General features: G+C 50.5%; 3 long non-coding RNA genes across 3 annotated transcripts; all 3 read right to left on the bottom strand.

The window, feature by feature from the left end:
• Nucleotides 1-1,791: 1,791 nt before the first annotated feature.
• LOC145509361 (uncharacterized) lies at nt 1,792-5,062 on the bottom strand. Its single transcript, XR_014056064.1, has 3 exons — nt 4,982-5,062; nt 3,215-3,651; nt 1,792-2,836 (listed from the first exon to the last, which is right to left on the bottom strand). It is a non-coding gene; the product is annotated as an uncharacterized LOC145509361 (long non-coding RNA).
• Nucleotides 5,063-10,139: 5,077 nt separating this feature from the next.
• Nucleotides 10,140-27,233, bottom strand: LOC145509362 (uncharacterized). Its single transcript, XR_014056065.1, has 7 exons — nt 26,952-27,233; nt 18,550-18,676; nt 16,892-17,248; nt 15,640-15,672; nt 12,721-12,813; nt 10,697-10,775; nt 10,140-10,335 (listed from the first exon to the last, which is right to left on the bottom strand). It is a non-coding gene; the product is annotated as an uncharacterized LOC145509362 (long non-coding RNA).
• Nucleotides 19,548-26,776, bottom strand: LOC145509363 (uncharacterized). The gene is made up of 4 exons (XR_014056066.1): nt 25,792-26,776; nt 25,489-25,618; nt 24,352-24,409; nt 19,548-20,582 (listed from the first exon to the last, which is right to left on the bottom strand). It is a non-coding gene; the product is annotated as an uncharacterized LOC145509363 (long non-coding RNA).
• Nucleotides 27,234-27,643: the final 410 nt, after the last annotated feature.

Consider the following 27,643-nt stretch of genomic DNA (forward strand, 5'->3'; position numbering starts at 1 on the left):
CAGCTGGTCGCATATAAGACGCCCATGTGTCACACACAGACAAGGGTGCGTCCCTGTGTCACCACACAGCCCTCTCCCTGCTCTGAGGGTGGAAGGGCTAGAAGCAGAGCCACCAGTTTCAAACTCGGGGCCACACTGTCAGCACTTGGCTGCCTTGGGGAACAAGCTCCAGGGGCAAATCCCAGCTCACAAAGAGGGGCCAGGGGGATTCTCCTGGGCTCCCTGGACCCCACCCTCTGGTTAGGGGACGGAGCAGGCAGACACCACCTGCTCCCCACCTAGACCCACTGTTGGCAGTTTGGACCCTGCAGCTCATGCACCGTGGGAAGGAACCACCACCCATAGCTGTGGGCCTTCCCTGAGAAGTGGGGTCTGGTCCTGGGAGCCCGGAGCCGGTTCCTCAGAAGTCTCGGGCTCCGGCCGGCCGTCCCTGGGGAGATGCCCGCTGCGTCCGCCCCTCCTTCTGGCCATTTGGTGAGTAGGTGGGTATGGGCCTCCAGCAGGTGTTCACCGTTCCTTCTAGAAAGGCCAGGTGCTGTCTGGGGCTGGGTTTGTCATGGACACCACCTGTCTGCTCGCGTCTGAAGATGCTCTTAAAGGGAATAGAGAGTAACAGAGGGGATGAGCGAGAACCTGCCTGACCTGCTGGGCAGAGCGTGGACAGGCACCCCGAGGGTCCAAGTGGTGCCCCCAGGAGGCAGCTTCCAGGCCGTGCAGAGCCGTGCAGAGCCATGCAGGTGTGTCCTGGGCAGAGCGGGGCACTGGGGCCAAGGAGGAGACAGCTGATATTTGGGAAAAGGAAGCGGTCTTGTGCTCGGGAGGGAGATCGGGGCTGCCCACAGCTTGGAAAGCCCAGACAGAGGGGACCAGGATGCTGAGAGTTGTCAGGAAATGTGGGCCAGCTGCGGGTCTGTGATTCAGGGAGGCTTTTGGAGGGGCTCTCTGCAGGGTGTGGACATGAGGCTGTGGCTGACTGGATGAAAGTAGGGAGACATGGCGGGGGGGTGGGCAGCGGAGCTGGCGTAGGCCATGTGGGGTGAACCCAAGGACAGCAGTGGGAAGGGAGGTGAGGACCCCCATGGGGGCCACAGGGAGAGGAAACGGGCAGGAAGAGCAGCTGGGCATGCCGGCAGGGGGTGGACGGAAGTGCTCAAGGGGCCCCATTGTCTCACTCAGTGGACAGAGTGGGCAGTGGTCTCATTTCCTGAAATGGGATTTCTGCAGGGGAGGAGGAGGCACCAGCACTGAGATCGTAGCCATGCTGCCTCTGAAATTCCCATCAGGTATCCTGGTGGACACGCCAGGAGGGGAGGTGGCCATGAGGGTGGGGCCCTGGGGACAGGCCCACGACAAACTGGGGCTTCTGAGTGACATGGACCAGGTCCGGACAGGACCCTCCACGTGGGGGCAGGTGAGCCAGGCTGGGGAAGCAGGGTGAACAGGCGGCAGAGTGAACTGAGGCTGAGATGCTGACTCCAGGCTCTAGGGAGCCAACCCCACACCTGAATGGGGGAGATCAGGGTGGGCGGATGGAGCCCTGAGAACCAGGTCAGCCCATCAGACTCTGGCATCTTCTCATACCTAGACAAGCACTAAGTCGCTAACTGGTGGTATCTGTTTTCAGTGATCAACAGACATCTCTTGCTGTTACATGGATTTTTTTCTCAGCCAGGAGCTCCTATATGTCCCGGTTCCTCTCTGACCTTTTCAGGACAGTCCCTTGAGCTACTGAGAGGCCACCTCTGGACTTCAGTCCTCTGTACAGTCCCCAAATGAAACACAAATCACACATTTAGGTTATGCATTCTTGTCTGTCCACACCTGGGAAGCAAACACTTGTCCACACTGGTCCGGACCCCTCTCCTCTGCTGAAAGGGGAAGGTGATAACTGGATGTTCCTGTGAAAGTCCCTGAAGCTAGGGGGTGTGACAGGGCAGCAGACCTACCAGGTCTACCAGTTGGCCAGACACCAGCCCCACCAGCTGAGTACAAGCAGCAGGTGGACTCCAGCTTCTCACCCCCACGGGTGGGGCTACAGACAAGAAGTCCCCGAGCCAGAAGAGGAGACTGGTGTGGTTTCAGTCTCCCAGGGGAACGGTGACAACTGTGAGGACAGATTGGGCTGGGGCAGCAAGAGCAGCGAAGTCTCATGTTGCTCGTTCCGTCACTGTGAAAACTTCATCTTCTGTTTTCTTCTAAAGAGCATTATCCCAAAGATTAGACTGATTCAGCTAAACTGTCTCCTAAAAAGTTTGATTACAGAGAAGTTTGGTGACCACTGTCCTCTCCCTCTGAGCCCTCCCCACCCCCACCCAGAGGTTAATCTTCAATATAGAAACACCCTTCTCAGTCCTTCTGGATGTCCTCCAGCTCATCCAAGCCCACAGCCAGGCTCATTCCTGTTCTCAGCAGAGGGGATGGGTGCCTCTGCCAGACTTCCTGCAGCTGCCTTCTCTCAGAGCCTGTGCTCCAGTTTCCCAACTTGAAAGGTGTCCCAGAAAGGCTTGCCTCATCCCGTTACCCGGGGGAGCCTAGCATCCCCAGGGACAACAGACAACAGCTGGTCCAGGCGCAGGCATCCAAGCTCCTGAGGACACGACCAGCAGACTGCGAGGATCGACTCGGGGAAGGCAGAGCGGCTTTCCCCAGCCACTCGGACCAAGCGGGACCGGGCAGACAGCAGAGCTGTGGCCGGGACCCGGGGTCCTGGTCCTGTCCAGAACATGGGCCATCCTATGCCAGCTCCCGTGACGTCCTAATCATTTCCATCTTGGTAACGGCTGCCATATCACAGAGCTATGACTTCACAAGAGGCTGGGCCAGATGAGAAGCAGAGCTGCAAGCAAAGAATGCTTGTTAAAGCAGAGCTACTTTCGGTCATGGAAAGAGGAGTTTGAGAAACTGATCTGGCCAAGAGCTTCCTTCTTCATGTTCTCAGCATTAGAGCCATGTCCAGCCCTGTGCTGACAACATACAGGACAGTCGGGATAAACAAGCCTCCCAGAAACCTCATGAACAGCAGCCTGGGGGGTCAGCGGCCACCTGTCCTCCAGGACAGGGTCCTAAATTCCCCAGTCCACAAGCCTTCCTCCACACAGGAGGGACCCACTCTCTTACGATTTGGAAATAAAGAATGTTTATTCTCCTGAGGCCACATCTCGGGGTGCAAATTGGCTGATTTCTACAGACAAACACTGACAGACCATTTACTCACCCTGAGCAGAAATCAGGGCTGAGAGTCCAGCGTGAAGGGCTGGAGGCAGGGACACAGGGGAGCAGCATGAAGAGGCAGCGTGGGTGTGCTCTGCAGCCTCCAAACCCCTCAGACCACAAGACGAAGAGAGGGCGGTCCTGGCAGTGTGTCCCCAGGCCTGGGAGCAGGAAGGTCCCTCACAAGCACTGGTGTGTAGCTACCCATGGCCATGCAGGTCAGGCAGCCAAAAACCACACTCCCACTTTCAGAACCCCTCTCCTCCTCCCACTGCAGCAGAGTGAGAAGGAAGAGAGAATTGTGGCTGAAACCATTTCCGAGCAGAGCGGTCACTGCAGGGAGCGGGGACTCCCCAGAGGAGGAGGACGCGGTGGACAGCCAGGTGGCCGCGGAGATGCTGCGGGCCATGGTGGGGCGGGGGGCCGCACAGGAAGCACCTCCTGTAAATGAGAAGGAAAGTGTGCGGTCAGCACGGGGGTGGGTAGCTAGAGGAAGCAAGCCTGAATCGTGTCCTGAAACACAATGTGTCCGCGCTGACCAACCGAGAGCTGCAGGAAAAGTGTTTTGACTTGCATATCCTTTCCTCAGACAAACAGCTCTGTGTATCAGTATCTATTTAATCGGCTGTGCTTTCAGGACAGCTGCTGAGAGATGACCCTGGTCCTAAATCGGGACGGGGCTGATGCTAACACCGGATAAACACAAACCACCTGGCAGCATCTACACAGTGAACCCCACTGTCGGATCCAACAGGCAAGTCCCAGTTGGCATCACACAGACCCCTCAGACGACCAACGGCTCCGGAAGCTGTCCTGGACTCTCCTCAAGCCGCTTGGGTCCACTCACCTTCACCTGCCCCAGTTCTGGGATCTTCAAAAACTGACTCCACCTCACCTGTGAAATGAGAATGGTGCTAACACTCTCCTGGTGGTCTGAGAAGCAAAGAGGACCATCTTGTTTGCATGGCATCATCAGAAAAGAGAAGGATGTTTTGTATCAGGTATGACTATGAAATAATCATAAAATAACACTACCTTTCTGTTACAAGTATAGCAGAATCCAAGTCTACATCCCCAACCTTTTCAAAGTAACCAGTTAAAATTTTGAAACGGATGCATTTGAAAATATTGAGCCACAGGAAACATGAATGATCTTCTTAGGTGATAATTTGATTCTGTTACACTGAGGGTGTTCAGAAGACAATGTCTGCTCAGGGCCATCAGAAATAAACTCTTCTTTGACTGACTGGTGGCTACCAACCGGGATAGAGCAGGAAGAGCATCCCAGAGCCACAGGCCCCCGGAGGACTGTTCCCTGTGTAGGCGGCTCTCCAGGTAAACCCTCACTTCCACACTCCTCCCCACAGTGGCCTGGGGACCCCTCGGACCATTTACTCAGGAATTTGAAAGGATTTCTATTTTTATTCTAGAAAAATTATGTTCACACAACACTGTGTATGTGAATGCTTTTGGAAGCATTATTTGTAATAGCCAAAAACAGGAGTCAACTCAGGTGTCCTTCAGCACAGTTACAGGAAAAGTGCTCCTTCCAGACTATGGAAGATGCTCAGACTGAAAGGATACAGAGACCGGACAAGGAGGACAGGCCTCAAGGAATGACAGTCAGTTAGGACACCTCCCACACACATTGGACGACACACGAAGACGGAAAAAAGACTGTGCTCACCAGGGGTAGGGGTGGGGGTGACCCCAAAATAAAGCACAGGGACCCTGGTGATGGGGATAAATAAACAGATAAACAGACTCTCACCATGGGCAAGTCTGCAGCTGCACAAACTCAGCTTTAGGTTGTGACGTGGAGGTATTGGTCTGCAGGTTCATGGGGCGTTACCTAGGGAGACGGGGTGAACAGTCATGGGTGTCTCTGCATAGTATCTCACAACTGCACTGATTCTTCATCTCACATAAAAAGTTTAAAAGCATATACACACTACTCTGTACAAAATAGATAACTAACAAGGACCTACTGTATAGCACATGTAATTCCACTCAATAATGACCTATAAGGGAAAAGAATCTTAAAAAGAATGGACATATACATATGTCTAACTGAATCCCTTTGCTGTACAGCAGAAACTAATACAACATTGTAAATCAACTATACTACAATAAAAAAACTTTTTAAAACCATACTCTTCGGGGAAAAATTTGTGACCCAGAACTCAGGTCCACAGCTTCCTATAGAGCTTCCTACGGAGCTGGCTGACCTCTCCTTTTTGGAGAGAATCGCCTACTGGCTTTTATCAGTAAGAGCCTCCAAGTGCAGGTCAAAGACCCAGGCTGGCCCTGCTCCACTGGTGCCGATCACTCTGAGGCAGTGCTCTGAGGCCAGACCCTCACTCATCCTGGGTGTGGCCCCCCAGGCCTGAGAGGACACCTCTATGACTGCGGTGTGAAGAGACGGGGCCTTCTCCCTCCCCCTCCAGGGTCACCACCCCAGGCCAGCCGTCCTGGACGATCCCCTCCCTGCAGCCCCCATTCCTGCTGTGCCTCCCAGGTTCTGTCGCCTGTAACCACTGGGGGTGGGGGTCCATGTGCCTCTCTGCAGAACCAAGGCCACAGACAGTCCGAGAAGCCTGCTCCAGACCTAAAGCCCAGACTCAAGCACAGAAGAAGGGTGAGCGGCCTTGGGCCCTGCCTGACACACTTGTGTGAGAGCGTGTGGTCAGCTCTGTGTCCAGCACAGGACTCAGACTGTCTGGGGTCCTGGCCGCAATGATGATGGGCTTGCACCATGGTGATCACACTGATCCAGGTGGTAGAAGGGACAGGCTCTCCGGAGAGGGGGGTCCATGTCTCAGGCTCCCTTCCTGTGACTCTGCCCCGTGCTCTCGCTGGGACCATACACACAGATGGGTGGCCAGCGAGGTGGGGCCCAGGCCACTGACTGACAGGGCCACGGGCAGCCCAAGAGCTGGCCAGGCCTCCTCCCCTCTCTGAAGACAGCAGTCAGGCCTCCTCTAGACCCCATGGGTAGACGGGCACCTCCTGGCCTTCCCTTATGCTCTGTGATGAAAAACAGGAGGAAAACGGCCGGATCTGAGCTGCCTCTGAACAGGATGCATGGGGGTGTCGCCCGAGTGGAGTGGAAGGATGGAGCAGGGTCACGACCCTCCCTTGGGAGGTGGGTGTCTTTCGGGGGTGGCCCTTCCTGCTGACGCTCGGCTTCCCAAGCCCTGTGCTGTCTGTGACCCACACAGTCATGTTAACACAGAGACACATGGGAGGAATTCAGGTGTAAAAACCAATGACTAGACACCAGCCCTCAAGTCTGCAGTCATGAGGGTGTTTACTCCGCATGTGGTCACTTCTGTCTCCCACCCTGCATCTTCCCACCACCACCACCGCCCCCTCTGCCCACTGTGAGAAGTGGTCCCCAGAGGAGGCTGAAATACCCACAGGGGCCGGGGGGCTAAGAGGCTGGACTCTGCGCACAGAACCCTCCTTGAAGTCAGTGCTGGCTCAGGGGTCACAGCCCATGTGGGCCAGGCACTGGAAGGAAGCCGGCAGACAGGCGGACAGAGCCACTCAAGGGATTCCTAGAGCCCCGGCACTTCATGCCTGATGGTGCCCCTGGGGATTCTATGATGATGAGATGGAGACGCAGGACGCCCTAGGTCAGCCTCCCCTGCTCTCATCGTCACCAGTGAGGACATGACCCCCTCCAACCTGGGAATCCCCAGATGTTCACCGCAGAATCAGAGATAAGGCCAGCAGTGTCCACGCAGGACAGGCTCGAACAGGAAAGCAGGTGCCTGGGTGAGCACCCTACAGCGTGCAACCCTCTGAGCATGTGGTCATCACCAGGCTTGTGGTCACCACCAGGCTGATCAGGCTGAGACAGCAGGGGTCTGTCTCCGTGCCCAGGAGCGTAAGGGATGGGGATGGGGGCCTCCCGGCAAAGAAACCCACTCCTGCTCGCAGACTCAGAGTCGGCCCCCAGAGAGGCTGTGTGACCTCCAGCAGAATGCCTGACTCCCCTGAGCGAGCCTGTGGTGGAGAGGAGCCCCATAATAAAGACCAGACACCAGCACTCCCCTCCATCTGCAGGAGGGACCCAGACACCGGCATTCCTGCCCTCTGTTTCCTCTGCTTCCACTGTGATGTTTTGGGAACCTCTCCACTGGCCACAAGTTTATATAACCTCTCATCTGCCAATTCTCAGAGAGAAAAATGCTTGAGGTTTTACAGAGCAGTTACGTTCACATAAAAACAACATCAAATCCTGCACTGTAATATGTGAAATAAATCCAATTTTCATCACTAATGATAATAGAAGGAAACACCATTGGAAAGAAGGCTATTTCGTGCCTATAACCATAAAGAGCCTGGTAACCATCAGAGAGCCTCTTGATGAAAGTGAAAGAGGAGAGTGAAAAAGCTGGCTTAAAATTCAACATTCAAAAAATGAAGATCATGGCCTCTGGTCCCATCATGGCAAATAGATGGGGAAACAATGGAAACAGTAACAAACTTTATTTTCTTAGGCTTCAAAATCACTGCAGATGGTGACTGCAGCCATGAAGTTAAAAGACACGTGCTCCTTGGAAGAAAAGCTATGACCAACCTAGACAGCATATTAAAAAGCAGAGACATTACTTTGCCAACAAAGGTCCGTCTAGTCAAAGCTATGGTTTTTCCAGTAGTCATGTATGGATGTGAGAGTTGGACCATAAAGAAAGCTGAGTGTGGATAATTGATGCTTTTGAACTGTGGTGTTGGAGAAGACTCTTGAGAGTCCCTTGGACTGCAAGGAGATCAAACCAGTCAATCCTATAAGAGATCAGTCCTGAATGTTCACTGGAGGGACTGATACTGAAGCTGAAGCTCCAATACTTGGGCCATCTGATACAAAAAACTGACTCCTTAGAAAAGACCCTGATTCTGGGAAAGACTGAAGGCGAGAGGAGAAGGGGATGACAGAGGATGAGATGTTTGGACTGCATCACCAACTTGATTGCCGTGAGTTTGAAAAAGCTACAGGAGTTGGTGATGGACAGGGAAGCCTGGCATGCTGCAGTCCCTGGGGTCGCAAAGAGTCGGACACAACAGAGTGATTGAACTGAACTGAACTGTCAAAGAACCTCCAGGGAGGACCGAGTAAGATTCCTTTTCCAGTTGCCTTCCCAGTAATTATGGTGTTGAACACGAGTCTGACTCTGGACCTCACACACTCCTGTTCCCTGGGCACCCAGTCCTGGAATGGCTCACATAACTGCAGGGCCAGCGCCCACATGTACAGATGGACACAAGGTGAGCACACGACTGATGCAGCTGAAGCTTGGAGTCAGCTGGTGAAAGACTGAGGCAGTGACAGTGGGAAGTCTCCTGATGGGGCAAACCTCAGTAACCAGGCTTCTTGAAGTGGGTGAGGGACCTGACCTGAAGTGGTGGGAAGAGTGTTTCAGGCAGAGGCAAATATTAATGCACACATGCCTGTGTGCATGTGCATGCTCAGTCACGTCCAACTCTGTGATCATGGACTGTAGCCCACCAGGTTCCTCTGTCCATAGGATCTTCCAGGCAAGAATAATGGAGTGGGTTGCGATTTCCTCCTCCAGGGGATCTTCCTGACCCTTGCATCTCTTGCATTGGTAGATGGATAGTTTACCACTAGTATCACCTGGGAAGGTGCAAGAAATGTGAGCACAAAGCATCAGCTGGGAATTGAACCCAGGTCTCCCAAGTAGGAGGCAAGATTTCTACCACTGAACCACCAATGCCACTCATTTCAAGCAGATGGAGCAGCAAACGTAAACCCTCAGAGTGAGGCAAGCATTTGTGGAAATGCACAGTGACCGGGGGCCACGGTGGCTGGAGAGGGCAGTCAGGAGGCACATAGAGGCCTCTGGACCCTATCTTCTTGAGAGCAATGGTGTCCCATCGACATGTGGCTGAACTACAGCGTGCAGGGTCCAGGAAACAAGACAGGCAAGGGTCAGCACCTCCCAAGGCCATCGGAGGTCAAGCAGCAAAGCGAGGAGCTCTGGCCACTCGACAGACGCCAGCGGAGTCACTGGACATGATCAGGCAGTGTCCTGCTCACCCCGCACCCACGCAGGTGCCCAGGAGCAGCTGCCCTTGCTGTGGTTCTTGAGGAGGAGGGCGCTTGGTGTTCCTCGTGACAAGCAGTTTTAAGGCGCCTTCGAATCACTGGGTTTGGAGAAGATTCTGCACAAGGGAGGCTGCGGTGTGGTGACGGCAGTGACAGCCGCTGGCCAGGCTTCCAGGTTGGATGACCAGCTCTCAAGCTGAGAAGCCACATTTATTTCTCTCAAGAAAAAGAAAAATGATTTATAGAAATGTCACTGGTGTTCAAAACCCACCATGAGGGGGTGGAGGGAGCAGAAGGAAGCCCTGTGGTGGCTGAGGGTGGCCCACCTCCTTGGGTCTCTGGAAGAAGTTTCTCCCCCAGCACATGCGGGCATCGCAAAGGACTTACAGGGCGTCCTGGGTGAAGTCAGTTAGATCTGGCTTGGTGGTGATTTTATTGTTGCTTTTGGCTGGGGGGTTTTAATCAAGTTGAACAAATAGAAGCACTTAAAGTGTAAGTGTGTTATCTTAGGAAGAATTGTAACCAAGTCACTTTACATCACTACAGTCCCCAGGTCAGAAAATTGTAAAGATGGAAGACGATTTCCAAAGGACAAAACCAGTAACATTTCCAATTTATGTCATCTAACTTAAAGATGATGATTATGCTGCATGTTGCAGGGAGTGTCGGGGGGGAGGGATGGGAGTGCTTGTGTTTTTTTAATCTAGGTTAAGTTTCAAAAACTAATGTAGATTAAGTGGGTCTGAGTGCAATTAAATTTATGAATACAGAGAAAAATATGAAGTTTTATTAACTGTGGAAGGAATGTGGGTCCTTAGCTGCCCAGCCAGTTCACGAAGACCAAGGAGATCAGTTTACAGGGGTTAAATAAACACACTACTTTTTATTATAGCTCAAATGAATCCTCTTGCAGCAAAGCACAGAGTCTACAGTTGGCTTACAAGGTTTTCATCTCCGGGGGCTCTGGATCTGCCCAGAGAGCAGAACCCACTTTGTTTGGGGCCTCAGGCAGGATTTTTCACATCCCTGGATGGTACTCGTCCTATGTCCTAAATGGAAACCAGTGCATAAGCAGGAAGTATGAAAGGACACGTGTATGCAAAGAAGAAAAGTGCAGGGGGTGGATGGTGGGACCAGGCTGGGCCTTGAAGTTCTGCGCTCAAAGAGAAGAGTGCCCGGATGTGAGCTGACACATGACATGTGATCATGGATGGAGCAACTTTCAGAAATCTTAGCAAATGCACTCGGGCTGATCCTGGAAACCAGGCAGAGTGGGACCAAGGCCGGGGTGAGGCCACCCTCCCAATGGCTCAGCTGATCCCCAACCCCAGGACCTCCCCTCCTCAAGTCTGTGTGGCCAACCAGGAGCTTGTTAATTGTGCCAATGATTGGTTTGCCAGCAGCTCTTACAGATTAATATTTCAGGAGTTAGAGACCCAGCTGAGCGTGAAAAGAGCATCCACTCCAGGTTGGGAATCGCATTTCAATTCTGCGGAGAAAGAGAAAAAAGTGTTTCTTGAGTGAAGAGGACGAGACTCATTCACCTCCTGCGGCTGCAGACTCTGGCCTAGATTGGCTCCGGAGCTCAGAGCGGGGCACTCATCTGTCTGCCAGGGCCCAGCGCCACAGGGTCCAACCCCACGGGGCCCAGCACCGGGCCGCCAGGGTTGCCCTATTTAGAGAACTGCCCCTTGCACTTCAAGTATCTCTTAGTTTTTCTGCGGGAAAATGGCACATTGCTTAAACTTCCTGTGGTTAAAAAGTGCTTTTCAAGAATGTGTTTCCGAAACTAAAAAAAATGAGCTGAGACTGTGTGATGTTTTTCTTACAGGGACCAGAAAGGCCTGGATTCTCTGTGTCCACAATGGGCTGGTTCCGAGCTCACAGTGAGGGCAAGCTGGGGGCCGGGGGGTCAGGGCAGTGGGGAGGGTGCTGCAAACACCGTACCCAGGGTCCCATCCAGACATCCCTGGAGTCCAGGCCTCCCAAGGTCCCCCCAACCCTCGTTTCTCTCTGTACCCCACTCCCCCACCAGATCTCTGGCCCCCTCACCCACCCTGGTTCCCTACCCCCTCCCCAGGCCCCCTTCCCCCACACGGGCCTCCCTCCCAGACCCCAGCTCCTCACACCCCAGGACGGTTCCCGCACCCCCGCGGGCTCCCCCGGGCACCCCTCCCCTGCAGGCTCCTCCTCCCTGGAGCGTTCTTGGGCCTGCCTATCATCTTCTCTAATTGTTTCCAGATTCGTGTGGGAGGTCAGGCCGCGAGCGCTGCTCCATGCCAAGTTTATAAACAGAGCAGTGTTTCCAGATGTCCGCTGGCTCCAGCCTGGCGAGCAGGTTGATTGGGACCAGAGCAGCAACAGGTGGAGCGCAGACAATGAATTCCTTGACACTTACTTACTCCCTCAACTCTCCTCCCCCCACCCCGCCCCAGCCCTCAGCCCCATCTGCCACTGTCCCCACAGATCCCCAAACGCTCAAATGAACTGGGAGCCTGGAATGCAAGGAAAACAGTCATTTCCCTAATGAGGGTGGGGGTTGGGGAGGGGGGCAGCGTCCCTGTGGACATCAGAGCCCGGCTGGGCCTGCAGGAGGAGGGGTTCGGCGGGGTGGCCGGCCCCTCCCTCACCCAGGCCTCCCCAGCTCTGTCCCCAGCTCATGGCCGCCCAAGTGGGGCAGCTCCTCTCAGCAAGTGTTCTAGGAAATGCCTGGGCTTCTCAGAAGAGGAGAGACAACAGGGTCCAGGCCCGCTGCACGCTCAGGGATCCAAAGGGACAGGGTAGGCTGGAGTCTGGACCTTCGAACTGGACAAAGTGTACCCTGGGGACCCTGGGACCACAGCACAGTGTCCTGTCCACAGTGAAGTGGCTGGGCCGGGGCTCAGTGAAGGCAGCACGTCAGACACTTCTGCCCAGAGGCCCTAGCTCACAGACCCTGCAGCGGCTCCCACAAGGGCTGGGCTCCAAGTCAAGGGTCCCGGCCATGGACCCAGAGCCCCTGAGGGTGGGAGACTAAGCCTGTGACCAGATGGAATCCAGGCTGGCTCAGGCAGGAACCCTCCCAGGTTTAAGGCTCGACCTACAAAAAGTGTTGTGAAAATACAGCACATAAATACCAAAAGCACGTCTGTGAGTGTCTCTGAGTTAAGGCTAGGTTATCTTCTGCCAGTCTTTGAATCTGACTTTCTTCTTACAAAACGTAACCCGACCCTGGGCTTTGAAGAGCCGGGACCTGGGACCAGGACTGAGCAGTTCATCTGAACTGACAGGACACCGGTACGGGGGTCCATCCACCCACCCAGGCCCGACACCCTGAAGGCCCTGCAGCACCACCGCTAACATTCCGCGTCACAGCCGAGCACACAGATCTAGAGCAGGGCCCGCAGGACTGTGTCTCCAAAGGAAAGAGTATACACTCGTGTGTCTTTAATTACCTTCACTCCAGTTCCACAGGGTGTCTCTGACTGGTGTTTTATCCACAAATCTCCAAGTACTATAGAAGGAATTCCTAAGGAAACAAATCATGCCTGAAATGAAGGGGCAAGAAAATGAATTAGAGAGAATAAACTCCTGAATGGGAGAGTGAGGGGAAGAGGAGGGGAAGGGGAGGGAGGGGGAGAAGGAGGGGAGGGGAGAGGGAGGGGAGGAGAGGGAGAGGAATATCAGAAGGTACTGGATTTGTCACAACTAACAATCCTGCATTGCACCACCCACCCACCAGGGAGCAGGTTCTACTCCAAACTCGAAGCGCCAGTGGCTGCAGAGGAGCCCCAACATGGCCAGGTTCACCCCAGCACCTTGTCCTCAGGGACCACCCCCATGATGGGGAGAACGTCTTCACCTGTGCTCTGAGACTAGGTTTGGAGCTGTGTTCCCACCACAAATCACAGAGACCCATGGCCATGGCACCCCCTGAGCCCATCAGAATAGAGCACACAGCACTTCCTCTGACAGCAAGACCCTGGCTAAACCAAGAACAACTTCTACAGCTTAAAATCTCAACATCCTCTCTAGGTGGTTAGTGGAGACTGGAACTTGTCCTGTCTACACGATTATAAATATGCAGCAAAAAAAAAAAGTGAGCTAGTGAGAACATTAGAAAGTGTCACAGCATTTCCTAATTTCATTGATGAATGAAAACCCCTAACGTATCAGATGCAGAGTGCCACACCACACGGGCAAGCTGGCTCTCCACGTGCCCACGTGACTGAGCCTCTCTTGAGGCCAAAGTGCAGAACCTACAGGAATAGAAGCATCTTAGAGAACCTGAGTTTTCAAACTGGAATTTATTACACCTTTTCAAATGTAGACCAGGATATTCCAGCAAACACAATGTGTTTGTGATTTTTATAAACTGGTGGTTCTTAGGCTGAACAATGAGCCTACGTGTGCGGAGGGCCCTTAAAGCAGGGTGTTTACTAGGGGTGCAGTCCTGGGGAGTGAGCTTAAATGCTTCCTGAGACGAAACCCAGGCAGAACTGAGCCAGTTAACCAGCCAAGTGCCTCTTTATGTAACGTTTGAAACACTTCTAACCAGAATTAAGGGATTTTTTTTTTTCCCCTTCAACTTGGCAAGCAACTGAAAAGACCAGTGTGGAGGAGGTGAGAAATGCCATTTCCAAGTCCTGAAGCCGAGTCAGCTGCCTGGGTGACTTAACCCGATCCTGGCACAATGGGCCGTTTGTCAGCCCCCAGCTCAAACGCACGGATGCAGTTTGTACTGCAAGGAGGGCTGACAAGCACATCCTTCCTCCACGTTTGGTCCTGAGCGCCTGCCCGCCACGCACTCCTCTCTCTGCTCTGTCCAGAGCTCGAATGGTGCAGTCAGGCCCACTGCTGTGTCCTCCCAGACAGAAGTCCCGGCCACACCCGCCTGGCTGTCCTCGGGTTTCCGGGTGCCAGCTCCGCCGAGAGAGCCACTGGCCACCAATGGAGGACAGCGCCTTGGGCAGCCAGGTTGGCCTCTCTTGGGCTTTCTTCCCCTGTGCAGGGCACAGCCCAGGAAGTTCAGCCTGTGGTCCCCCAGGGCGGAGGCGGGTGTGCCTCTCGATGGGAAGAGACCACAGCAGATCCCACCACCAGCATTGTCAGACTTCCAACTCTGCGCTTTCGGGGCTCAGTTGGTAAAGAATCTGCCTGTAATGCTGCAGACCTGGGTTCGATTTGTGGGTTGGGAAGATCCTCTGAAGAAGGGAAAGGCTACTCACTCCAGTATTCTGGCCTGGAGAATTCCATGGACTGTATAGTCCATGGGGTCACAAAGAGTCGGACATGACTGAGCAACTTTCACTTTCACTGCCAAGGCTGCTCAGTCTTGCTTCGTCTGATCCCACGCGTGTGCTGATGAACCAACTCTGCTGAGAGAGCCCCTCTGACCCCATGCGTGTGCTGATGAACCAAACTCTGCTCTCAGCAGGGCATCTGGGGTGTGAGAGTCACGTTAAGTCCATTTAAATTTGCTGGGATGACCACACACTTGGCGGTTAGTGCAAAGGTCCTGTTGTTCAAGATTTCTAGCCAAGGATTTGGCCAGACACCAAATCTAATCTCCCGGGGGTGGGAAGAAAGCAGACAGGCCTCTCTGACCCTACCTCGAAGGGGTGACCCCTGGGCACAGCAGGCCTGGGGGCTCTGTGTCCTCCAACCCAGCTACATAACTCAAGATAGTAAGAATGTGCTTGTGAGGACAAGGGAGCTCAAGAGGTAAAGTGGTAAAGAGCACACCTGCCAACACAGGAGGTACAAGAGGCATGGGTTCAATCCCTGGGTGGGGAAGATCCCCTGGAGTAGGAAATGGCAGCCCACTCCAGTATGCTTTCCTGGAGAATCCCATGAGTAGTAGATTCTTTAAAAGTCTATCAAATGCTGTTTTGTTCTGTAACAAGGAAACCAGAATTCCTGGATCTGAAATGAAGATTCTTAGAAGTTGTACAGAAATCAAAGCAATGATACCATGAACTGGCAGAAGGGGATCCAGAGAACACCACTAATTTTAAAAAATAAAGTTAATTCCATCACAGAGAACAACCTGAATCAATTGTTTAGATGATATCATGCAAGACGTTCTTTGGAAGAAATATATTTCCCTTTAAGATTTTTAAAGAATTTTTATTCTCTTTCAATGTCACAGAGTTTCTATAACTTAGGATGTTCCCAAAACAGAGATTTGTTTTCGCTGGGTGGACGCACCCTCTGCGATGTAAGGTCACACCTGGTTTATTCACACGGCCCCAAATTGCACCCCCTGGAGCCCAGTGAGGACCACTGGGGGCACCCCATCTCCAAACTCCTGACTCTGCCACCCAGAGTGTGGAAATCACCTCTGTCCTGAAACATGGGGACGTTTTCCATACCTGACTTAGCGACACGCCCCTGCCAGCCATCACCTGCAAATAAGTGAATTATAAATAACACAATGAAAGCTTGCCCTGATATTGAAATAAATTCTTGCTACACCTGGACAAAGTTATTTTATTTAGAAAAGACCAAAAGTTACCGGTGCCCACTTGTTTCTGATGAAGATTCTTAAATATCCAGAAGGATTAGGAAAGCAGTACTTAGCAGCAATAACTTCTTCCCAATAAAAGTGATCTCTGGCCAAGACCCAACAAAAAGTTATGTGACCCAGATGAGGCTCTGGACGGTTGAGAAGGGCCTGCTTTCCTAAGACTCAGACATCCTTGAGCAGAGTTCCCGATAACTGCCTCCAGGGCACAAGGCTCCGGAAGCACCAACACAGAGATGAATGGGGAGACAGAGATAGACAGAAAGACAGAGACTGAGAGAGAGACAGAGAGACAGTCAGAAGCAGACAGAGCAGAGAGAAAGACAGAGTCAGAGAGACAGACCGAGGCAGGAAGGGCACGCGGGTGCCTTCACGGTTGTAAGAAAGGCCACCTGAGTGGGAGCTGAATGCGTTCCCCGAAACCAGGTCACCTCAGGCGGGCACCCAGGATCCCAGTCCCCCCTCTGCAGGGAACCCAGAGGAACCAGCAGAGGTTCTCTGGCACCAAAACGCAACGTTTCCCTGAGAGAAGCCACGAGGAGAAGGAGTGGGCAACCTCGCTGAGGACCTCCTGAGGGAAACTTCCTGACTCCAAGCTGGCGCAGACGGGACACCCGTATACCCTGCCCAAGGCCAGCAGCCCAAGAAAGGGCTGCAGCCATGGTGCTTCCTGAGAAACCCTCGCGAAGCCTGAGAACGCTTGCAAACAGGAGAGGCTGCCCTCCCTCCTAGCCTCTCACCGCCACCAGGAAGACAGGCCGCCAGCAACAGGGCTGCTGGAGGCCAGGAGAGGAGACTCCGACCGGCCCACAGAGCTTCTGACTGCCCAGGGCTGGCAGCCCGCGGCCCCTGGAGACCCAGGCCCAGGACGCATCTGTGGAGGAGGCAGAGGAGATGGGAGAGCTGGCCGTCCTGTCCAGGGAGGCCTTTGTCTGGAGGGCAGGGTCTCCAGGTGAGACTGCAGACAACACCCCGTCAGGGGCTGTAAGGACTACAGACCATGAGGGATTCTCCGTCAGGGGCCAGTCAACGGCCAGAGCTTACTTCTTAGAAAACAGAATAGGTGTATGTTGAACTTTGAAAAAAAACACTGCACTTACTTTAGAAGGAGCTCAAGAAGCTGAAATATTTTCAAATACATAAATCTAATCCAGAACTGCAATAGTTTAAGATGCAAAATGCAAAATGCAGACGTTTTTCAAATTCTAGATCTTGCAACTTCTCTGAACCATCCAGCATGTGGAGAGTACATCCAACCTGCTCCAAACACCGCAGACTTGACTGGCTGACAGGCCGGAGCTGAGGTTGGGGAAGCAGGGCTGGTGAAGACCCTGACTGCACAGCCCAGAGAACCAGACTTTTCAGTGAGCGATGCTTGACTCTTGGGTGTGAGTGTGGACACTTCCACAGAAGTTCCCAGGAGGAAGAGTCAGGCCATTTGCTTGAGCAAGACATTCCTGGAAAAATAAAACCACGCTCTGCAATCAGGAGGAGCACCAAGTCGTGCCAGCTCCAGCTCTGTGTCTGGGCAGCGCACGGGCAGGGGTTCTCAAGGAAGAACTGATTGTTAGTAATTTACAAATAATATGATAGGTGAGACGGCTGGATGGCATCACCGATGTAATGGACACGAACTTGGGCAAACTCCGGGAGATGGTGGGGGACAGGGAAGCCTGGCATGGTGCAGTCCATGGGGTTGCAAAGAGTTGGACACGACTGGGTGACTGAACAACAATACGATAAAGATCATAAACATACTACTTATTAGGAATTCAGAATTGAATTTCTAGAAAAACTCATATCAACACTGGGCATTGGCAAAGTCAAAAAAATTAATTCTCTCTCACTGAGCACTTTCTCAGTGCCAGATAATTTCACAAATTTCCCCCCTAATTCCTTGTTTTGGTGGCTGAGGCTGAAGTGGTGGAGCTCTGAGGTGGAGCTCAGGCAGTGAGGGGCTCGGTCCACACCAAGGACTCACGTGCTCACCCGGCTCGGTTCACTGTCTCAGCTGTCGTTATTGGTGCTCAGTCACTAAGTTTTGTCTAACCCTTTGTGACCCTGTGGACTGTAGCATGCTAGGCTCCTCTCTCCTCCACTGTCTCTTGAAGTTTGCTCAAATTCATGTTTATTGAGTTAGTGATGCTATCTAAGCATCTCACGCTCCGCCACCAGCTTCTCCTTTTGCCTTCAATCTTTCCCAGTGTCAATCCTCTCCACACACGAGGAAACCACAGAGAGAACGGCTGAGCATGCAGGGCAGGGTTCACTAGAAAGGACACCCAAGCAGGTGGCCACAGCTGGACCTTGGTCCCCGAGTTTAAATCTAGGGTTGCCTTGCTGGGACAGCCCTACGCCCGGATAGACACGGGGCTCTGCCCGCCCCACCAGCCCAGGCACCCCCCCTCTCCCATCAGCCCTCAGCCCAAGGCCACCAGGTCCAGAAACCACGGCTGCGTGTCCTTCACACCAGGAGCAGCATCTCTGACCACAGGCTGGGCTGCAGCCCAAAGGGGAAAAGCACTTCCTCCTCGGGTTTGACCCCAAGCCTTGGGGGGACACATGGAAACAGGAGTGTTGCCAGCTCCCCAGGGACACCCCGAGGACCAGCTGCCCTTCTGCCTCCCCGCGAGCTCTCCAAGCCAGGCCAGGGATGAGCGGGCAGCTTGTTCTCGGTGGCCCAGGGCTTCCCCGTGCTTGGCCACGAGACTCTACCCTGAGTCCTGCGGACACAGGAAGCCATGGTTGCCCCACTCACCTTTCCACCAGCCTGCAGGCCCCGAATGCTCGGCTCAGTCTCCAGAAGAGTGAAATGAAACCTACGTGTCATCTCGTCGTGATGAAAAGGGAGGCTCCAGGAGTCACACGTTCCCCCATCTCTCGAGCTGCAGGAGTATTTACAAGGCTTCAGTCACCAACAGGTGGGCCACATCTTCCTCAAACAGACCCCCAAGGGTCCCTCCCCGTCCCCTGCTCAGGCGCAGTGGGGCACCCGCAGGAGGGGCAGGATGAGCGTCCTCTCTCCTCCCGGCCGCAGGCCCTGTGGGAAGCCGCTGAGTCACCAGTAACAACAGTGACCGGGAGGCCCTGACATCATCTACTGGGTATCTCATGTCTGAGCTTTACATCTGTGGCCTTGTTTAGTTCTCACTGGTACTTAGGAAAGACATTCTGAATCCTCACCAGAGGGGCAGAACACGCCCCCTTTCAGAGATGACCTGTCTGACCTGTCTTTAGCGAGCCACCGGTTGCCCAAACTCATGGCTTGTTGGCAGCAAAGCTAGGGTATGAAGTCCCTTCCTCCACTGCGGGCATCCACCTCCGCCACCGTCCACAGGGGCCAGCAGGACACGGTTCTGAGAGGAGGCAGGAAGACTGCAATCAGAAGGTGAGTGAAAAGATGCTGCAGTCCATACTCTTCTTCTGCAGGATGTGACATTGTGACTATTTTATCTACTTCTGTTACTTTCTTTTAAGTTCAGTCACTCACTTTCTTTTAGCTACTTCTTTGTTACTTTCTGATTGGCGGATTCTATCTTCCTGCACCAGGCAGAATTCATTCAGTAACTCACTGGGCTTGAAAGAGTCTCGCTGGCAGAGCGATAAAATGGCATAAATGAGAAAGGAATGCCCACTCCACTGTAACTCACATTCCAATGTAATATGTATATTCACTTGTTTGGTTTGTTCCCAGGGAGCTGAAGGATTGCAAGGGCAAGATTTTTGTCTTGTGCTCCCTTCTCTGGTTCAATTCACTTTTATTTGGTTGGGGGGGGGCGGCGGTGATGAGTGTAGAGCAGCAGAATGAACCCAGACAGGAGAGGAAAAAATGTCCTTTGATGACAACGCTGCCAGTCCACAGCACACCCCTCCAAATGGCCTGACTTCTCATCTGGCTTGCTGTCAGCCAGCTATTTTACATCTCTTCATAAACTGCGGAGAAGGATGGGTATGCAAACTGCAGTTGTCCTGTGGGATTTCAGTAGAGTTCACTGTTCCTGTAGAAAAATCAGTTTTGCCTACACAAACTTATTCCAAATAAACTTGTGCTTTTCACCTTTCCTTTTGGACCATTTTTAACACCTTCCTGGTTCCCTCAGTGGTTAAAGAGTAAGACAAAATCTTCAACACGGGTTCATGTTTACATCACTATGAGAATCTCGCTTTCACCTTTTCATGAAAAATATCTTTTTACAGAGATACACTCAGAAATTGACCCATGGGACTTCTTCCTCATTGTCTGGGGCCTCAAGTCCAAGTTAACACACATCTTCCATCTCTAATCTGACCTTAGGCCTCTTGTCTGGCCTACTAAGCCTCTCACAACAGCCCCCGTCCAGTATCATTAGACGGCCAGCTCTAAATCACTTTTCTTGGTTCTCCTGTGTCCCTTTGAAATTCACGGCGGTGTGTCAGCACCATTGGGATGGAATGTCCAGGTCATGGGTGTGTCCCACCTGGATGAAAGAAGCACAAGTGCACTTTTTTTGTGCCTCGAAGGAAGATGCTATGTTTTTTACAAATTGAAGATTTATAGCCACTCTGTATTGTCAGCTGATAGTGAGCATTTTTTAGCAAGAAGGTATGTTTAAATTAAGCTACACACATTGTTCTTTCAGACGTACTAGGGTTGCACACTTAATAGACTACAATATAGAATAAACAACTTTTATGTTCACTGGGAAACCGAAAGGCGTGGTTTGTGTTGTTCACTGCTTCATTGCGATGCCCGGAACCAAACCCATGAGCTGTCTGAGGTGTCTCTCTATAGGATCAATGGCCTTGATTTTTCTAGTGGGAAAAAAAGGCAGGTAAAGAAATAATGTAAAATATTTTGAGTTATTTGGGAAATTGTCTAGCTCAGTAATACAGTTCCAGCATTAGTTTTTCAGGAAATGCCTTACTTTGAATTTTCTTTCAATAATAACATGGAAACAACTCCATAAGTAAAAAAGTCTCCAGCTTTTTAAAAATAAAACACGTTTATAGAGACAGTGTCTGGAGTCTTATGCACGCGAGCAGGACATCACATTGTGGATGCCAGCTGAGGGTTTTAAGGCAGGTTCAACTCATATGAGTAAAAAGCAACATTCATTTACAGCAATTTTAAGTCTGATAGTTCAGAGAAGAACTAACTGGTTTAAATAGCCTTCTCAGAATAGGCAGAAATGTTACTAAAGTAACTGAAGATTCAGAGACAAATTACTTAACAGGTCACTGACCCAAGAATTGCTTAACCAAAAGCATCATCTACTTCAAGACTCTTGTATAACTGAAAATTAGTACTAAAGTAAAAACTGGGAAGGCAAAATGAATTCTATCCTAAAAGCTGTTCAGTAGACACCGCAAAGGGTAATTCTTAACACAATGTACTAATTTTTCTTCAGTTCTTTCCCTGAATGGCAAAGAGGAGTTTCATCAGTGACTTTTTAAAAGCAATTTGTTGTAAACATGAATTTCTTTTGAAACAATAGATTGAAACTCACAGCAAATTTCCAGTTAATCTTCTCCAAACATCGATATTGTTGGGAAGTACAGGTAACACAACCAGCATAGCCCCACGGTGTCGGGTCATTAAATTAAAACAGAACTGTAATATGAAAGTAAAGGAACCCACCCAGAAGCATGTTTTTGCCACTATGAAAAATGCCTGGATGCTAAACAAGCAAGCATGGTACCAAGTTCAAACAAACTTCGCAGAAAGGGAAACATTCATGAATCAGTTAACAGCAGTCCATGGGGTCGAAAAGAGTCAGACATGACTTAGCAACTGAACAACAGGCCTACCCTTAAAGAGCTACTAAACAAGTTCCTTCAAGCAGACAGGGAATGATAGAAGAATGAACTGGGAGGAAGAAGGACCAACAGAAAGATTAGAAATGGGCACATACAATAGACTATGCTTTTCTCAAGTTTTATCAATTATATTCAATGATAAAATAGAAATCATAACACATTCTAATTCATAAGAAAAAATTATTTAAAAGCAAGGAAGGAAAAAGCAACTAAATGGATGTGAAGTTTTCACTTCTGAAAATAGTAAAATATTGATACCACTGAAGTGTTACAAGTCACATATCTATATCTAGGTACCCAGAGCAGCCACTACAAAACCTGTACACAGAGACACACTAAAATAATAATAAATCACTTTGGGAATCCTAAAATAGTGTACCAGGAAAAATGCAAAGAAATACAGGATCAAGAGCTGGAGAAAACAAATAATAAAACAGTCCTTTTAAGCACTAACATACCTGGAAACCACCTTAAATGCAAATTGTCCAAATACACTAATCAAAAGATACTGATTAACAGACTGGAAAAATAAACATGCTCCAAATGTACACTGCTTTTACCAAAACAACCTCTCTTCTTATGTAATGACACAAGCAGGTTGAAAGCAAAAAATATGGAAATAAATATATAAACATTTTTTAAAAGCAGTAATAACTTTATTAATAGCCAATAATGTAGACTTCAGAACAAAGAAAATTACAAGAGAAAAGTTTAAAACTAATCTTATATAATCTCTTCCAGATAATGAAAAAGGAAGAAATGCTTTCCAACTCATTTTCTGATGTCAGTATTATCCTGAAACCAAAACTATACAAAGACAGTGAAATAAAATAAGACTATAGATCAATATAACTAACGAACCTAGACACAAAATCCTCATAAAATATCAGCAAATTAAATCCAATAGTGTATAGAAAGAACAATACAAAGTGACCAACTGGGATTATTCCAAATATGCAAGGCTAGTCAGTATTTGAAAATCAATCAATATATTCTACCATATCAACAAGCAAAAGAAAACAATCCTATTATTTGACTCAGAGAAAGTATTTGATAAAACATTACAGTCATTTAGAGCTTTCCCTGGCTCAGATGGTAAAGAATCTGCCTGCAGTGCAGGAGACCCACTTTCAATCCCTGGCTTAGGAAGATTCCTTGGAGAAGGGAATGGCAACCCAATCCAGTATCTTTGCCTGGAGAATCCCATGGACAGAGGAGTTTGGTAGGCTACAGTCCGTGGCATCACAAAGAGCTAGACACAACAGAGCAACTAACACACTACACTAGTGCATTTATGATAAAAAAATAAATAAATAAAGGGAAATCACCAAGAGAGGGAAATGATCTCAACTTGACAAAGAACATCTAGCATCTACAGCTACGATCATTCTTCATGGTGAAAGAATGTGTGCTTTCCCCCTAAAATCAAGAACAAGGCAAGGCTCTACCTCTGTCATTCAATATGGCACTACAAGTTCTGCCACTGCAGCGGCAAGAAAAATAAAAGATATTAGGAAGAAGTTAAACTATATTTGTACATGACATGATTGTCTGTTGTAAAAGTCCAAAAGAATCTACAAAAGAAAATCCTAGAAGTAAAAAGTAAGTATAGCAAGGTCACAAGATACAAGATGAGCTCACAAAAATCAATAACATCTCTACATACTAACAATGAACATTAAACTACTAAATTTAAAACAAATAACCATTTGTAATCACTGCAAAGAAAACACAATACTTGGATATACACGTAACAAAACATGTACAGAAAGTGTACGCTAAAAATTACAAAGTGTATGCTAATGAAACAAAGTGCTAATGAAAGAAGACAAACATTGAGGCATACCACACTCATGGACTGGAAAATTCAACATCATAAAAATGTCAAGTCCCAAATGAATCTATAGGTTTAATCCAATTCCTATCCAAATTTAGCAACACTTTTTGTAGATAGACAAGTTAATTCTAAAAGTGTTATGGAAAGACACAGGCAAAGGTAAAATCACTTGAAAAAGAAGAGTAATGTAGGAGGAAACAGTTAATCTCAAGTCAAGTCATATAACACAGCTACAGTAATCACAAAGAGTCGTAGTGGGAGACAGTGGGACAGATACATGGATCTAAGGCACAGAAGAGCCCAGAAACAGAGCCAGATAAATATTCTCAGCTGAGGTTTGACAAAGGTGCAGAAGTGACTCTGAGAAGGAAAGCTAGCCTTCTCAAGAAGTGGTTCTGATGAAACTGGACAGGAAGGGAGGGGACTCACCCTACACGTCTTATATATAAGTTAATTCAAACTAGATCATAGACTTGAGTGTAAAATGTACAACTACAAACCTTTTGTAAAAAGGACGCAGGAGAAATCCTCAGGCTCTAAGGTTAAACAACGAATTCTTAGACTTGACACCAAAAGCACTGCCATACAAGGAAAATTCGATACATTGGGCCTCATCAAAATTAAAACCTTTTGCTCTGTGAAAGTCCATGTGAAGAGAATGAAAAGATGAGCTACAGATGGAGAAGAGATGTTGGCAAATCCAGCATGTGACAAAGGAACAGTATCTAGAATATGGAAAGAACTTTCAAAACTTAACAGTAAAAAAAAAAAAAAAAACAATGCAATCGGAAAATGAGCACAAAGCCTAGTGATATTTCACTGAAGAACATACATACATGGCAAACAAGCATGAGAGAAAAATAGTCAACATCATTAAGCATTAGGGAAATAAACATTTAAGCCTCAATGAGACCACTATACACTTACCAGAACACTAATGCATTGGCCAGGATGTAGAGAAACTGGGTCATTCATACATTACTGGCTGGAAGGTAAAATGGCACAGCCAGTCTTGAGGACAATTCAGCAGTTTCTTTGAAACTAAGCATTAAACTACCATACAAATGTGGTAAATCAATTTGGTAGATCAATGGTCCTTTTGGACATTTATACCAGAGAAATGAAAACTAACATTCACACAGAAACCTGTACACAAATAATATGGCAGTTTTATTTGTAATAGCTTAAAACTAGAATCAGCCCAGATGTCATTCAGCAGGTGAATGGATAAAAACTGCAGAACAGCCATACCATGGAATATTTTTCAGCAATAAAAAGGAACAAACTACTAATATGTGTAACAATTTGGATGAATCTCCAAAGAATTATGCTAAGCAAGATAAACAGTCCCCAAAGGATCATGCATAGGGTAGAATTTTAGAAACAGAGGACAGATTGGTGGTTGCCAAGAACTGGAACAGGAGGAGGGGAACATGTGGCCACAAAAGGCCACAGAGGGACCCTGTGTTGGTGGAACTGTTTTAGTTAGTGTCTGGACTGCAGTGGTGTCCACACGACCCACACATGGATACAGCTATGTGTGGAACAAATACACACTGAGTGCAAGTCACTGGATTGAGGTGAATGAGCTGTGTCAGTATCAATGTCCTGGCTGAGCATTCTTTTGTGGCTTTGCAAAATGTTACCACTGGGGGAAACTGGGTAAAGAGTACACAGCCCTCTCAACCACATGTGAATCTGCAGCGTCCTTAATAAAAGTTTCAGTTAAAGTAAAACTGCTGTGATAAGGCCAGTGTTGAGCATACACACACACATAGGTTCCAGCTGGCCCCTGAGCATAGCAGGAAAATGTGGTGAGCTCCTAATTTCAAATGCTTTGTTCCGTCATTAAATCAAGGAGCTCCTGGAAAATGCAAGGTGAGTGTGTAACATGAGGACATGAGGTCAGAAAGTCTTTGTGTCTATAATAGATAGGAACTAACAAAAATTCAGAACCACTAAACCCAACTGCAGCATAAAAGCCTTTATTACAAACCCCTGTGTAGTAACCCTGGTTAATGGGCAGTGACCTCACACGCATCACCGAGTGTAACATCCGCTAACCTGCAGAAGGAGATTTCGTTATCCGTTAGAGATGAGCAAACTGAGGCTGGAATAAGTAAGCAAGCAAGGGGCCATACTGGTCTCGTCTCTTTGGAACCTCCTGCTTGTCCCCTGAAACTTCAGTAAAAATCTAATGGTGTGAAAAGGGAGAAGCAATTGTTTTATGAATAAACTGAGAGGTCTCGCACTTGCGGCCAGACCTCTGAAAGGCAGGACCCCTCCATCACAGGAAGCCACTACAGAATCCTGCCATCAATGTTTCAACAGGTAGGGAGAGCACAGGGTGGGGCGAATCAGACGAACCTTACGTCTGCCTTTGGCGGCTCTAAAGGAACCTCATTTTCACTCTGGGTTTTGGCTCCATCTTCTTAACCAAACCACCAACCAGAGCCACTAACAGCCAACTCGCCAAATTGGACCTCGGTCCTCTCTGTGAGTCTTGGCCCAATTTCTGGCAAATTCATCAAGATACAGTCTGTGGGAGGAAACAGTGCCCTGGTAGCCTATTCAAAGCACTGTGATGCATCCGAGGCTCCTCAACATTCCAGCGCCCTGACGTCCAGCCACCGCCTGGGCCCATTGACCTCAAAAGTTTAGACAAAACTCCCCAGGAAGCTGCTCTGCGGAAACACTACCGGCCCCAGTCAGCCTAACCCATCCCCACCGCCAAGCCTGCCCTCAGACAAGGGCAGCTCCTTCTCACTTAAGGACTTTTGCAAAAAAAAAAAAAAAAACAAGTCCCGGCTTCTGGGCCAGGGAACCCTGGCCAGGACAACGCCCCCGGCCAGATCTCCAGACCAGGCGGCTGAAACAGCTTGGGACTGAGGTGGAAACCGCCTACACGTCGTGTTAATTGTTGGTGAAGACAACACAAGCTCCGCCATCATTTTCTATTTTCCTTCTTTACCATCTTTTCAAAATGACTTTGTCATGGTTTATAGCTGGCTGGTTTCTAGCTAATGAATATTCAGAACCCCAAATCCTTAAGTCCTCATCCCCTGCCAGAGGAGAGCACGAACCACCAGCTCCAGGGAAAGACGGGGGCCAGCCAGGTCCCCGGGCGCAGACGACGGGGCCAGAACCGGCCGAGGAAGCACGTCCAACCCGCCGAGCGGGGTCGGAAGTCTACCCTCCAGCCCCGGCCTGGGCCCTTCTGGGAACCCAGGAAGGAAAGGTGTTCCTGGTCGGCGCTCCGTGACAGAGAGCGATGCGGCCCTCTCAGAAACGGGGCAGGAGGCTTCCGGCTGCGAGAATCAGCGTCATAACGCGCTTTGAGAGCGGCGGGGGCGGCTGGGGGCGGCTGGGGGCGGCTGGGGGCGGCTGGGGGCGGCTGGGGGCGGCTGGGGGCGGCTGGAAGGTTCTACCCACTGCACAGAAACTCACACACGCCTTCAGCACCATTAGCAGAAACAGCAGCTTGTTTCCAATTCGGCTGTAGATAATGAAATTAGCCCCCAAATTACCATAAAGTGGAACAAGTAGGCAAAAAGCGGGAGGTGGGTCTGGAGGCCTTCGCCCTCCCCCCTGCAGACCAGGCTCGGCTCTGGCTCTTAGCTGTTTAAATTCAAAGCAACGCTTCTGTTTTTCTAAGTCGCCGTCTTGACCCCAAGCAGATAAAGAGCGCCGCGTGACACATTCAGCAGAGTTGCTGTGTTCTTGCTCTGTTTACATCAGGAAATCCAGCGGGTGGGGACTGGCTGGGCGCCGGCCCGGGCGCTGGGCCTGACTCCATCCAGATGTGCGCCGGCTCCAGAGTGGCTGCCGCGCGCAGTAAACGGGCACCGAGGCGGCCCCGCGGGCTCACAGAGGCGGCGAGAGGAGGAGGGACCGCGGGCTCGCGGAGGAGGGACCGCGGGGGCGCACAGGGAGGGGGCGCTCGGAGGGGGGCGCGCGGGGAGGGGCTGTGCGGGGAGGGGTCGCAGGAGAGGGGGTGCCCGGAAAGCGAGAGCTGGGGGGACGCGCGGGGAGGGGTCGCAGGAGAGGGGGCGCCTGGGGAGGGGGTGCTAGGAGGTGATTGCATGGGGAGGGAGTGCGCGGGGAGGGGCCGTGCGGGGAGGGGTCGTAGGAGAGGGGGGTGCACGGAAAGGGGGAGCGGGGGGGCGCGAAGGGAGGGGCTATGAGGGGAGGGGGTGCACCCAGGGGGCGCCGAGCAGGG

The sequence above is a fragment of the Giraffa tippelskirchi genome, chromosome 6 (assembly GCF_054371585.1).
Source record: "Giraffa tippelskirchi isolate mGirTip1 chromosome 6, T2T-mGirTip1v1.2.pri, whole genome shotgun sequence".
NCBI lineage: Eukaryota > Metazoa > Chordata > Mammalia > Artiodactyla > Giraffidae > Giraffa > Giraffa tippelskirchi.